Source organism: Pinus tabuliformis, chromosome 6 (genome assembly GCF_031772625.1).
Source record: "Pinus tabuliformis cultivar Carrire ecotype Pingquan chromosome 6, CPIR1, whole genome shotgun sequence".
NCBI lineage: Eukaryota > Viridiplantae > Streptophyta > Pinopsida > Pinales > Pinaceae > Pinus > Pinus tabuliformis.
The window spans coordinates 1,228,965,931-1,228,981,363 of record NC_142292.1 but is presented as its reverse complement, the minus strand read 5'-3'; the positions used below and the strand labels follow the sequence as shown (position 1 = coordinate 1,228,981,363).

General features: G+C 48.2%; 1 pseudogene; it reads left to right on the top strand.

Moving 5' to 3' along the window:
- The first annotated feature begins 272 nt into the window (after positions 1–272).
- Positions 273–15,433, top strand: part of LOC149263130 (cryptochrome-1-like) — a 139,963-nt pseudogene continuing 124,802 nt past the window's right edge.

Genomic DNA, 15,433 nt, shown 5'->3' with positions numbered 1-15,433 from the left:
TCTGGTTGCTTCTTCCCTTATATGGAATCCATAAATGTGACCAGTTTGTAGCAAAATATCCTTGCAACTTGCTAGACCAGTCTCTACTGAGCAGTAAGCCATATGCTTCCAGTATGTCCATTATCACAATGTTGATGCACTCGTGAACTTGTCCATCGGACGATAGTCGGATGATCACATCCTGGAGTTCACCAATGGCTGGTACACATGTTCAATCAATTTGGATGATCTCTGCGGATGTACTCCTCCATTGTGAATGTATCTTATTAGAAATGGAGAGTGGCATGACATTGACTAATATGCTAGATTCAACCAAACAGTTGTGGACATGGAAGTTGAAAATTTCGAAAGATAACAAAAATGGTGGGTAGAGTGATTTCGTTTCTTCTTTGTGAAGCATGTTGAGTACAAATGTGAGTGATCTTGGAGAATTACTTGATCCCTTGTTGGAAGAGGCAACATTTTCTGTGGAGGTTTTCCCCACTGCGCACAACAAAATATCCCTTTGACCCATTAGTTTGGTGATTTGGTACAAAGAGATGTTCACATGGGTCTTCTTCAACAATGTTATAATCTAAAGTAGGAAGACTCACCGATTTGTTTGGGGGAATACTTGTGTTTGTATTGTCTGGTGGAGTGTTTTGAAGTGAGTTGCTCATGGACGTATCTTTCATTGGAGTTTTCTTCCCGGACTTGTTTTGTGTTTTCTATGTTGAGGGTACAGTAGTTCAACTTTTCTGAATAGTTGTTTGAATTTCTCTTTCGGTACATCAATCACAGTAGGATAAACTTGAATTCTTAGGCTATATTGACCGTTTTATTTTGGGGCCTCCTTCTCGGTGGTTGTTTTCTTCTGGGAAACGTTTAGACACTGATACATGTTAATCATGTGCTCAGAACTTGGGGCCTCATCAGATGTAGCATCCTCTTCATCATCTTCATGTTCCGGCTGAACCTATTCATTGGCATTAAGATGATCTTTCATTCTTGAAGCCATCGAGCCCACAACTTGGTTCCAATATGTATAGGTCTTCTCTGAGTGCCGCACTTGGTGGAAATAGAAGTTATCCTTACCAAGTTGTTCAACTAGGAACACAACATTTAAAATCTGCACAATGTTAGAACGTTGACTACTATTGCTAACTAATGTCCCATTCTTTTTGCACGGAAAACTAGAAGATCTTTTGCTCACTACTATCTCGCTTGTCTATTTCTTGAGTTCTGCTACTTCAGTTGTCAAGGAATTAAGGAGATGAGTAACAATCTGAATTTCACTTACTTCTTTTTCCTTCCCCTGACTCATAGCAACCTGGGACTTCCTGCCCACGTGTTTGGAGTCCTTCATCTATTAATCATCTATAATGAGTCTAATCACGCGCAGGTCCTTCTCCAGATCAATTGCCTCTTGGAAATTTCCGGATAGCATTGGTTTCGCATCTTGCTTAACGCACCGCGCAATGTTGGTCGACAATGCAGATGTGTAGTAGCTAATTGTGATGGAGTCATGAGGTTGATTATCTATAGTGAACTTGTTTAGGATATGTTTAAGCCTCTAGTTGAAGTCTTTCACTTTCTCTTTTGGCTCCATCTTAGGACTACCCAACTCTTTCAACAACATGGTGGGGGTTTTGTCATCTGCAAATTTTTCACGGAAACTTCTTTTGAACATTCCCAAGTTCTGAATGGAGTTGACCAAAAGGCTGTGGTACCATAAAACTACTCTACCATCCAAGGTACATGGAAATATTATACATGCAACATCATCGTAACATACCTCAAGTGTCTGCAGATGTAGGTAGAACGTGTCTACATGATATTTTGCCTTCACTACTATGTCAAGGTCGTATTTTGTTAACAATTTCTCTACATGCCTTGGAATATTGTGCAAGGCACCGTGAAGTGCCAATGGACCCTGGGTCATCCATTCCAAATTTTGTTCAACCATGTCTTCTTCTTCTTCGTACTCCTCCTCTTCTTCTGAATCAGACGGTTTAGCTTCCGAATCTATTGGTTCGTCTCTGCTTATGCCTCCTCCGCTGTCCCCACATTTGCACAATATCTACCCCCACCCCCACCCCCATATATGAGGGTGGGATGAGGGTGGCATGAGGGTGGATATTGTGCAAATGCACAATATCTCCCCCCACCCCTAGGGTGGGGGTGGGGGGAGATATTGTGCAAATTTGGGTGGGGGTGGAGGGAGATATTGTGCAAATTTATCTCCCCCCACATTTCCACAATATCTCCCCCTACCCCCACCCTCGGATATTGTGCATTTGCACAATATCTACCCCCACATTTGCACAATATCTCCCCCTACCCCCAAATGCACAATATCTCCCCCCACATTTGCACAATATCTCCCCCTACCCCCACCCTATGAGGGTGGGGGTGGCGGGAGATATTGTGCATTTGCACAGTATCTCCCCCACCATTTGCACAATATCTCCCCCGACCCCCAGGGTGGGGGTGGGGATGCGGAGGCATATTGTGCAAATGTGGGGGGAGATATTGTGCATATGGGGGTGGGGGTGGTGGTGGGGGGATATTGTGCAAATGTGGGGGGAGATATTATGCATATGAGGGTGAGGGTGGGGGTGGGAGTGGGGCGAGATATTGTGCAAATGTGGGGGGAGATATTGTGCATTACCTATATGAGGGTGGGGGTGGAGAGGGAAATTGTGCAAATGTGGGGGGAGATATTGTGCATATGGGGGCGGGGGTGAGGGTGGAGGGGGATATTGTGCAAATGTGGGGGGAGATATTGTGCATATGAGGGTGGGGGTGGGAGTGGGGCGGCATATTGTGCAAATGTGGGGGGAGATATTGTGCAAATGGGGAGGGATATTGTGCAAATGTGGGGGGAGATATTGTGCATATGGGGGTGGGGGTGAGGGTGAGGGGGGATATTGTGCAAATGTGGGGGGAGATATTGTGCATATGGGGGTGGGGGTGGGAGTGGGGCGGGATATTGTGCAAATGTGGGGGGAGATATTGTGGTGGGGGTGGGAGTGGGGCGGGATATTGTGCAAATGTGGGGGGAGATATTGTGCATTTGCACAATATCTCCCCCCACATTTACACAATATCCCCTCCCCACCCCCACCCCTGGGGGGCACAATATCTCCCCCCACATTTACACAATATCCCCTCTCCACCCCCACCCCTGGGGGTGGGGGGAGATATTGTGCATTTGCACAATATCTCCCCCCACATTTGCACAATATCACCCCCCACGCCCACCCCCACCCCATTTGCACAATATCTCCCCCCACATTTACACAATATCCCCTCCCCACCCCCACCCTTGGGGGTGGGGGGAGATATTGTGCATTTGCACAATATCTCCCCCCACATTTGCACAATATCCCCCCCCCCACACCCACCCCCACCCCCATATGCACAATATTTCCCCCCACATTTGCACAATATCCCCCACCCTCATATAGGGTGGAGGTGGGGGGAGATATTGTGCATTTGCACAGTATCTCCCCCACCATTTGCACAATATCCAAATGTGGGGGGAGATATTGTGCATATGAGGGTGGGGGTGGGCGTGGAGGGGATATTGTGCATATGAGGGTGGGGGTGGGGTGGAGGGGATATTGTGCCTGCACAATATCTATGAGGGTGGGGGTGAGGGTGGAGGGGATATTGTGCATATGTGGGGGGAGATATTGTGCAAATGCACAATATCTCCCCTCATACCCTGGGGGTGGGGGGAGATATTGTGCATTTGCACAATATCTCCCCCCACATTTGCACAATATCTCCTCCCACCCCCACCCTCACCCTCAAAATGCACAATATCTCCCCCCACATTTGCACAATATCTCCCGCCACCCCCACCCTCACCCTCACCCTCATATATGAGGGTGGGGTGGGTGTGGGGGGAGATATTGTGCATTTGCACAATATCTCCCCCCACATTTGCACAATATCTCCCCGCACCCCCACCCTCACAAATGAGGGTGGGGATGGGGGGAGATATTGTGCCAATGTGGGGGGAGATATTGTGCAAATGCACAATATCTCCCCCCACCCCCAGGGTCCCCTCACCCCCACCCCACCCTCATATATGAGGGTCGGGGTGGGGAGAGATATTGTGCAATGAGGGTGGGGGTCGGGGATGCAAAATATCTCCCCCCAGCCCCACCCTCATTAAATGCACAATATCTCCCCCCTCATTTGCACAATATCTCCCCCCCACCCCCACCCTCATTTGCACAATATCTCCCTCCACCCCCACCCTCACCCTCATACCCTGGGGGTGGGGGGAGATATTGTGCATTTGCACAATATATCCCCCCATCCCCACCCTAATGCACAATATATCCCGCCACCCCCACCCTAATGCACAATATCTCCCCTCACATTTGCACAATATATCCCCCCACCCCCACCCCCACCCTCATATATGAGGGTGGGGTGGGGTGGGGTGGGGGGAGATATTGTGCATTATTTGCACAATATCTCCCCGCACCCCCACCCTCACAAATGAGGATGGAGGTGGGGGGAGATATTGTGCAAATGTGGGGGGAGATATTGTGCAAATACAAATGAGGGTGGCGGTGGGGGGAGATATTGTGCAAATGCACAATATCAAATGAGGGTGGGGGGAGATATTGTGCAAATACAAATGAGGGTGAGGGTGGCGGTGGGGGGAGATATACAAATGAGGGTGGGGGTGGCCGGAGATATTGTGAAAATGATATTGTGCAAATACAAATGAGGGTGAGGGTGGCGGTGGGGGGAGATATACAAATGAGGGTGGGGGTGCGGGGAGATATTGTGCAATGAGGGTGGGGGTGTGGGGAGATATTGTGAAAATGCACAATATCTCCCCCCACCCCCACAGGTGGGGGGAGATATTGTGCAAATGTGGGGGGAGATATTGTGCATTTGCACAATATTTCCCCCCACCCCCCCCCCCCCCCACCACCCCGTGGGGGTGGGGGGAGATATTGTGCAAATGTGGGGGGAGATATTGTGCATTTGCACAATATTTCCCCCCACCCCCAGGGTCCCCTCACCCCCACCCCACCCTCATATATGAGGGTGGGAGTGGGGTTGAAGGGAGATATTGTGCAATGAGGGTGGCGGTGGGCGTGGGGGGAGATATTGAGGGTGGGGGTGGGGCGAGATACCCCCCACCCTCAATATCTCCCCCACATTTGCACAATATCTCCCCCCACCTCCACCCCCACCCCCACCCTCAATGAGGGTCCCTCAATGAGGGTGGGGGTATGGGGAGATATTTTGCAAATGAGGGTGGGGGTGGGGGGAGATATTGTGCAAATGAGGGTGGGGGTGGGGGGAGATATTGTGCAGGGTATGAGGGTGGGGGTGTGGGGAGATATTGTGAATACCCTGGGGTGGGGGTGGAGGGAGACATTGTGAATCTCCCCCCACCCCCACCTACCCTGGGGTGGGGGTGGGGGGAGATATTGTGAATCTCTGCCCACCCCCACCCTGGGTGGTGGTGGGGGGAGATATTGTGCATTTTCACAATATCTCCCCCCACATTTGCACAATATTTCCCCCCACCGCCACCCTATATGAGGGTGGGGGTGGGGGGAGATATTGTGCGGGTGGGGGTGGGGGGAGATATTGTGCATTTTCACAATATCTCCCCCACATTTGCACAATATTTCCCCCCACCCCCACCCTCATATAGGACGGGGGTGTAGGGTGGGGGTGGCGGGAGATATTGTGCAAATGTGGGGACCGCCACCCTCATATAGGGTGGGGGTTGGGTGAGATATTGTGCATTTGCACAACCCTCATATAGGGTGGGGGTGGGGGGAGATATTGTGCATTTGCACAATATCTCCCCCCACATTTGCACAATATCTCCTCCCACCCCCACGCTCATACCCAGGGGGTGGGGGGAGATATTGTGCAAATGCACAATATCTCCCCCCACATTTGCACAATATCTCCCCACACCCCCACCCTCATATAGGGTGGGGGTGGGGGGAGATATTGTGCTTTTGCACAATATCTCTCCCCACATTTTCATAATATCTCCCCTCACCCCCACCCTCATACCCTGGGGGTGGGGGGAGATATTGTGCAAATGCACAATAGCTTTTGCACAATATCTCCCCCCACCCCCACCCTCATACCCTGGGGGTGGGGGGAGATATTGTGCAAATGTGGGGGGCAGATATTGTGCAAATGCACAATATCTCCCCCCACCCCCACCCTATTTGCACAATATCTCCCCGCACCCCCACCCTCATATAGGGTGGGGGTGGGGGGAGATATTGTGCTTTTGCACAATATCTCTCCCCACATTTTCATAATATCTCCCCTCACCCCCACCCTCATACCCTGGGGGTGGGGGGAGATATTGTGCAAATGCACAATAGCTTTTGCACAATATCTCCCCCCACCCCCACCCTCATACCCTGGGGGTGGGGGGAGATATTGTGCAAATGTGGGGGGCAGATATTGTGCAAATGCACAATATCTCCCCCCACCCCCACCTTGGGTGGGGGTGGGGGGAGATATTGTGCGGTTGGCGGGAGATATTGTGCAAATGCACAATATCTCCCGCCACCCCCACCTTGCCTTGGGTGGGGGTGGGGGGAGATATTGTGCGGTTGGCGGGAGATATTGTGCAAATGCACAATATCTCCCGCCACCCCCACCTTGGGTGGGGGTGGGGGGAGATATTGTGCGGTTGGGGGGAGATATTGGGGTGGGGGGAGATATTGTGGGGGGAGATATTGTGCATTTGCACAATATCTCCCCCCACATTTGCACAATAGGGTGGGGGTGGGGGTTGCACAATAGGGTGTGGGTGGGGGGAGATATTGTGCGGTGGGGGTGGGGCGAGATATTGTGCAAATGCACAATATCTCCCCCCACCCACACCCAAATGCACAATATCTCCCCCCACCCCTAGGGTATGAGGATGGGGGTGGAGGGAGATATTGTGCAAATGTGGGGGGAGATATTGTGCAAATGCACCCTTGGGTGGGGGTGGGAGGAGATATTGTGAAAATGTGGGGGTGGGGGGAGATATTGTGCAAAATGCACAATATCTCCCCCCACATTTGCACAATATCTCGCCCCACCCCCACCCACCCAAATTTTGCACAATATCTCCCCCCACATTTGCACAATATCTCCCCGCACCCCCACCCACCCTGGGTGGGTGGGGGGAGATATTGTGCAAATGTGGGGGTGGGGGTGGGGGAGATATTGTGCAAATGTGGGGGGAGATATCCCAGGGTGGGGGTGGGGGAGATATTGTGCAAGTGTGGGGGTAGATATTGTGCAAATGCACAATATTTCACCCCACCCCTAGGGTGGGGGTGGGGGGAGATATTGTGCATTTGGACAATATCTCCCCCCACATTTGCACAATATCTCCCCCTGGGGGTGGGGGGAGATATTGTGCATTTGCACAATATCTCCCCCCACATTTGCACAATATCTCCCCCCACCCCCATATGAGGGTGGGGGTAGGGGGACATATTGTGCATTTGCACAATATGTCCCCCCACATTTGCACAATATCTCCCCCCACCCCCACCCTCCCACCCCCACCCTATGAGGGTGGGGATGGGGGTGGGCGGACATATTGTGCATTTGCACAATATCTCCCCTCACATTTGCACAATGGAGATATTGTGCAAATGCACAATATGTCCCCCCAATATGTCCCCTGGGTGGGGGGACATATTGTGCATTTGCACAATATCTCCCCCCACATTTGCACAATGGAGATATTGTGCAAATGCACAGTATGTCCCCCCACCCGCACCCTCACCCTCATAGGGTGGCGGTGGGGGTAGATATTGTGCAAAGGTGGGAGGAAATATTGTGCATTTGCATAATATCTCCCCCCACCCCCACCCTATGAGGGTGCCGTGGGGGTGAGGGGACATATTGTGCATTTGCACAATTGCACAATATGTCCCCCCACCCTATGAGGGTGGGGTCATAGGGTGGGGGTGGGGGGACATATTGTGCATTTGCACAATTGCACAATATGTCCCCCCACCCCCACCCTGTGCATATGCACAATATGTCTCTCCACCCCCACCCTATGATATTGTGCAAATGTGGGGGGAGATGCACAATATCTCCCCACCCCCACCCTAAATGTCTCCCCACCCCCACCCTAAATGCACAATATCTCCCCCCACCGCCACCCTCATAGGGTGGGATTTGCACAATATCTCCCCCTACCCCCACCCTCATAGGGTGGGGGGTGGGGGAAATGCACAATATCTCCCCCCACATTTGCACAATATCTCCCCGCACCCCCACCCTCACATAGGGTGGGGGTGGGGGGACATATTGTGCATTTGCACAATTGCACAATATGTCCCCCACCCCCACCCTGTGCATATGCACAATATGTCTCTCCACCCCCACCCTATGATATTGTGCAAATGTGGGGGGAGATATTGTGCAAATGCACAATATCTCCCCACCGCCACCCTAAATGCACAATATCTCCCCCCACCGCCACCCTCATAGGGTGGGATTTGCACAATATCTCCCCCTACCCCCACCCTCATAGGGTGGGGGGTGGGGGAAATGCACAATATCTCCCCCCACATTTGCACAATATCTCCCTCCACCCCCACCCTCACCCTCATATTATATGAGGGTGGGGGTGGAGGGAGATATTGTGCAAATGTGGGGGGAGATATTTTGCATTTGCACAATATCTCCCCCCACATTTGCACAATGAACAATATCTACGCCCACCCTCACCCTCATATTATATGAGGGTGGGGGGAGATATTGTGCAAATGTGGGGGGAGATATTGTGCATTTGCACAATATCTCCCCCCACATTTGCACAATATCTCCCCCCACCCCCACCCTATATGGGGGTGGGGGGAGATATTGTGCAAATGTGGGGGGAGATATTGTGCATTTGCACAATATCTCCCCCCACATTTGCACAATATCTCCCCCCACATTTGCACAATATCTCCCCCCACCCCCACCCTATATGGGGGTGGGGGGAGATATTGTGCAAATGTGGGGGGAGATATTGTGCATTTGCACAATATCTCCCCCCACATTTGCACAATATCTCCCCCCACCCCCACCCTCATTTGCACAATATCTCCCCCCACATTTGCACAATATCTCCCCCCACCCCCACCCTCCCCCACATTTGCACAATATCTCCCCCCACCCCCACCCTCACCCTCACCATGATTTGCACAATATCTCCCCCCACCCCCACCCTCCCCCCACATTTGCACAATATCTCCCCCCACCCCCACCCTCACCCTCACCATTTGCACAATATCTCCCCCCACATTTGCACAATATCTCCCCGCACCCCCACCCTCACCCTCTCCATTTGCACAATATCTCCCCGCACCCCCACCCTCACCCTCTCCATTTGCACAATATCTCCCCACACCCCCACCCTCACCCTCTCCATTTGCACAATATCTCCCCCCACATTTGCACAATATCTCCCCCGACCACCACCCTCACCCTCTCCCCCCACATTTGCACAATATCTCTCCCCACCCCCACCCCCACCCTCACCCTCATATTATATGGGGGAGATATTGTGCAAATGTGGTGGGAGATATTGTGCATTTGCACAATATCTCCCCCCACATTTGCACAATATCTCCACCTACCCCCACCCTCATATTATATGAGGGTGGGGGGAGATATTGTGCCCTCATATTATATGAGGGTGGGGGTGGGAAGAGATATTGTGCAAATGTGGGGGGAGATATTGTGCATTTGCACAATATTTCCTCCCACCGCCACCTTCCCACCCCCACCCTCATGGGAGATGTTGTGCAAATGTGGGGGGAGATATTGTGCATTTGCACAATATCTCCTCCCACCCCCACATGCACAATATCCCTCCATTTGCACAATATCTCCTCCCACCCCCACATGCACAATATCCCTCCTCACCCCCACCCTCATAATGCACAATATCTCCTCCCAACCCCACATGCACAATATCCCCCCACACCCCCACCCTCATGAGCGTGGGGTGGGGGGAGATATTGTGCAAATGTGGGGGGAGATATTGTGCATTTGTGGGGGTGGGGGGAGATATTGTGCAAATCTCATATAATATGAGGGTGAGGGTGAGGGTGAGGGTAGGGGTGGAGGGAGATATTGTGCATTTGTGGGGGTGGGAGGAGATATTGTGCATTTGTGGGGGTGGGGGGAGATAATATTGTGCAAATGCACAATATCTCCCCCCACCCCCACAAATGCACAATATCTCTCCGCACCCCCACCCTATATGAGGGTGGCGGTGGGGGGAGATATTGTGCATTTAGGGTGGGTGGGGGGAGATATTGTGCATTTAGGGTGGGGGTCCCACCCTCATATAATGTGAGGGTGCGGGTGGGCGGAGATATTGTGCAAATGTGGGGGGAGATATGAGGGTGGGGGTGGGCGTGGGGTTGGAGGGAGATATTGTGCAAATGTGGGGGGAGATATGAGGGTGAGGGTGGCGGTGGGTGGAGATATTGTGCAAATGCACAATATGTCCCCCCATCCCCACCCTCATATATGAGGGTGGGGTCGGGGGAGATATTGTGCATTTGCACAATATCTCCCCCCACCGCCACCCTCACCCTCATATCTCCCCCCACCCCCATATATGAGGGTGAGGGTGGCGGTGAGGGGAGATATTGTGCAAATGCACAATATGTCCCCCCATCCCCACCCTCATATATGAGGGTGGGGGTCGGGGGAGATATTGTGCAAATTGGGGAGATATTGTGCAAATGCACAATATGTCCCCCCATTCCCACCCTCATATATGAGGGTGGGGGTCGGGGGAGATATTGTGCAAATGCACAATATCTCCCCCCACCCCTCAGGGGGAGATATTGTGCAAATGTTGGGGGAGGTATTGTGCAAATGCACAATATCTCCCCCCACCCCCAGGGGGAGATATTGTGCAAATGTACAATATCTCCCACCACCCCCACCTCGATGTGCAACAGGGGGAGATATTGTGCAAATGTACAATATCTCCCCCACCCCCACCCCGATATTTGCACAATATCTCCCCCTACCCCCACCCCGATATTTTGCACAATATCTCCCCCCACCCCGATATTGTGCACAATAATGTGAGGGTGAGGGTGGGGGTGGGAGGAGATATTGTGCAAATGTGGGGGGAGATATGAGGGTGAGGGTGAGGGTGAGGGTGGGGGTGGGAGGAGATATTGTGCAAATGTGGGGGGAGATATGAGGGTGAGGGTGAGGGTGAGGGAGAGATATTGTGCAAATGCACAATATGTCCCCCCATCCCCACCCTCATATATGAGGGTGGGGGTCGGGGGAGATATTGTGCAAATGCACAATATGTCCCCCCATCCCCACCCTCATATATGTCCCCCCATCCCCACCCTCATATATGAGGGTGGGGGTCGGGGGAGATATTGTGCAAATGCACAATATCTCCCCCCACCCCCAGGGGGAGATATTGTGCAAATGTGGGGGGAGGTATTGTGCAAATGCACAATATCTTCCCCCACCCCCACCCCGATATTGTGCAAATGCACAATATCTCCCTCCACCCCCACCCTCATTATATGAGGGTGGGGGTGAGGGGAGATATTGATAATGAGGGTGAGGGTGGGGGAGATATTGTGCAAATGTGGATTCCCAATGCACAATATCTCCCCTCACCCCCACCCTCATATTTGCACGCACAATATTTCCCCCCACCCCACCTATGAGGGTGAGGGTGGGGGTGCGGGGAGATATTGTGCATATATTGTGCAAATATGAGGGTGGGGGGAGATATTGTGCGTGCAAATATGAGGGTGGGAAATGCACAATATCTCCCCCCACGCCCACCCTCACCCTCACCCTCACCCTCATCCTCATATATTACTTTAATTAAGTAGAGATTATGTTTTATTATTATTAATTTAATTTAATTCTTCATTTTATGGACACTACAACATCTCATATATTATGCTAACATTTAAATGTTTACACTTATTTACAATCACTACAATATTTCCTCTCTATAGAATTGTAAAGTGGCTCTTGGCACAACCATATATTCACTTAAAGTGAGAGTTGACATAAATGAAACAATAACTTTAGTCATACACAACATTTTTATAATCACAATTTGTTTACTAAATGATTAATTAACAAGACCCACATGGTAGCATGTCATTGCATTTTTGTATAGATGAATTTTGTGCATTTAGTTTTATTTACTTTTTAATTACTTTAAAATTTGCTTCATATGAGTTAACTCATAGCAAGCCCACTTGACTTCAATTTGTGCTTGATTTTAAAATATGGATCAATTACAATATCTTAAATTCAAATATATTGATTATATAATATCTATAAATTTTAAAAATATGGTGAATGGTTACTAATTTAAAGAGACCTTAAAGGGATAGTTACATTCATTGTTATCCACAATTTATTATTTGGTTCCAAATTTAAATTATTGACAATATCCATCATTATTCATAAAAGTATATATATATATATATATATATATATATATATATACACACACACACACACACACACACACACACACAATAGTAATCACTTTTTCAAAATTTTAACTTATAAAACATCAATATTGAAATATGATATTTGTCTTAAGTCATAAGATTTGACAAAATGATACTAAATCATATCAAAACAAAAATAAATTTATCTCATAAAATGAATCATGGCAATGAAAATAGTCAAAAACATTCTTAGCAATGTTATCAAAACCCAACCATGTTGTCAAACAAAAACCAAACCATATGTCAACTAAAAAATATATAAATGATTTAAATTATTATACACGATGTTGAGATTTTCTGTTTGTAGCAAAATAGGAAAAATCTCAGCTGATGACAACAATAGAATTCAGGTCCTATATTAACTCCAGGTTGTTGGGAGGGAGTTAATGCCTCCTATATTTGATGTGAGGGAGTTAATGAGGCTGTTAGATTCTCTATGCTATATAACAGGCAACCATTCGGATGGTTTGCTGAGAGGGTGAGAGTTTTATGAGGTTTTCATTATGTAATCTCCAATTTGATTAATAAATTCCTGATGCCTATGTTTGGTGGACGTAGCCCAGATTGGTTGGGTGAACCACGTTAAAAACTGTCTCTTATGTGCTTGATTGTTCTGCTGTGTTAAGTTTATTTAAGTTTGCTGTGCACCTGTACCAACAAGTGGTATCAGAGCACGTTGGAGGAGCGGCACTGCTGGAGGTGGAGCGCGGAGTTGGTTTGGTTGCTGGTGAGCAGATCGATTGCTGCCTGGAGGTGCTGCGTGGCTCAGGCAGCGTATGTCTGCTGAACAAATCGTGCTGGAGCTGTGTCTTAAAGAGCGCCTAGGTACAGAACTTTATAAACAAATATTCAAACATGCCTCTGCGCGTTTTTTAAATGCTTGAATGTCATTCATATGAGAAGCCATGTGCTTGGAGCGTATCTGAGAGAGTATATATATATATTCTGAAAACGGCGTGGAATTGTTTTCAAACCGGCGTGGAGCTATAACCTGCCAGCATGGATATGGTTTTATATTAAAAACTGCGTGGATATATGTTAGACACCTGCGTTAATTTAATTCAGCACAAGGAATTTCGTGGGTATGTATATTGGAACTGCGTGGCCATATATATATATTTTTGAAAATTGGGTAGAGATGGCATTACATTGAAAACTGCGTATTTATATCAGCGTGGATATATATTTTTGTTTTTTTTAGAAAACGGCATGGATATATTTTAAGAAACAGCGTTGATATGTATTTAAAACTGCCTGGATAAATTGAATACATGCGCTGTGTTGTTTTTCTTTTAATATATGCTATGGTGTGCTGGGATTGGCACAAAGCATAGAGGTAGCAATATTGGTATCAAGAGTGCGCAGTCAATTTTTTAAAAACGCAGTGCCAGTTGTATGTGGGAATGTGTATGCGCAGTCAATGTTTATGTGCTGGGACATCTGGTGCATATGTGCATATTTGTGTGCTGGGATATTGCAGTTTTTTTTAAAAGGACTTATATTACTTTTTTTTTGAGAAGTGCATATGGCAGAAAGTTCTTTTTTTTATAAGTGCAAAGGGCAGTTTTTTGTTTTGTTTTAAAAGCAAAGGCAGAAAGGCATAGGCAGTTGTTTTTTTTAATTGCTGGTTAGTTTTGGAGATTATTGTGTTTTTTGATACAAATGGCGAAAACTCAAAGTGCCCGGTTTGAAATTGAGAAATTTAATGGCAAGAATAATTTTGAGATCTTGAAGGTGAAGATGCACGGTCTGCTGGTTCAACAAGGTGTGGCGAAAGCACTGTTGGGGAAAAACAAAAGACCTCCTTCCATGACGGAGGATGAATGGGATGAGATGGACGATAGAGCTCTGAGTGCAATTCGGTTATGTCTGGCGGACGATGTTCTGTTCAACATTGTGTCAGAGAAAACCGCTGCAGGCTTGTGGTCAAAGCTTGAGAAGCTCTATATGACGAAATCTTTGACAAATCGGATTCTCCTGAAACGACAGCTTTACGGTTTGCGGATGAAAGAAGGTACCTCAATTGCTGATCACCTGAATGTTTTTAATACCTTATTGGTGCAATTAGACAGTCTAGATGTGAAATTTGATTCAGAGGATAAGGCAATAACTCTATTATGTTCATTGCCCGAATCCTGGGATCACTTTGTTACTTCCATAAGCTTTAGTACATCAGATATCCTTGAGTTTGACGATGTTGTTGGAGCCTTGTTGGCTGAGGAGACGAGGAAGAGGTCGAATGCAGACACCTCTACATCAGAGGTAATGATGCCCAGAGGTCGCTCATGAGAGAGACACTCCGGGGGAAAGCATAACGACTCTCGTTCGAAGTCCAAAGGAAAGAAGCCCAAGGTGAAGTGCCGGCATTGTGGCAAGGCTGGACATCTGAAAAAGGATTGCTGGAAGCGAAAGCAGGCTGCTAAAGAAGGCTCTTCAACAGAAAAGAAGGAAGCCAACACCACAGATACAGGTTCAGTATCTGGTTTAGGTATGAGTGATGAGGTATTGTCTGTTAATGTTTCAAAACATGATAAACATTGGTTGTTAGATTCCGGGGCATCTAACCACATGTGTATTCATAAAGATTGGTTTAAAACATATATATCAGTTGATGATGGAGTCGTGTACATGGGTAATGATGTCACTTGCAGGATTGTTGGAATAGGAAGTGTACAACTACAAATGTTTGATGGCACAACCAAAATGTTAACTGATGTGAGGCATGTACCAGATTTAAGGAAAAATTTGATTTCATTAGGAGCACTTGATTCAAATGGATATAAAACTGTAATTCAAGGTGGAGTAATGAAAATTTACAAAGGCATCTTACTAGTTATGAAAGCTAAGAAAGTAGGAAATCTATTTCAGTTAGAAGGTAGAACTGGGTCAGATCATGTGTCTGTGTC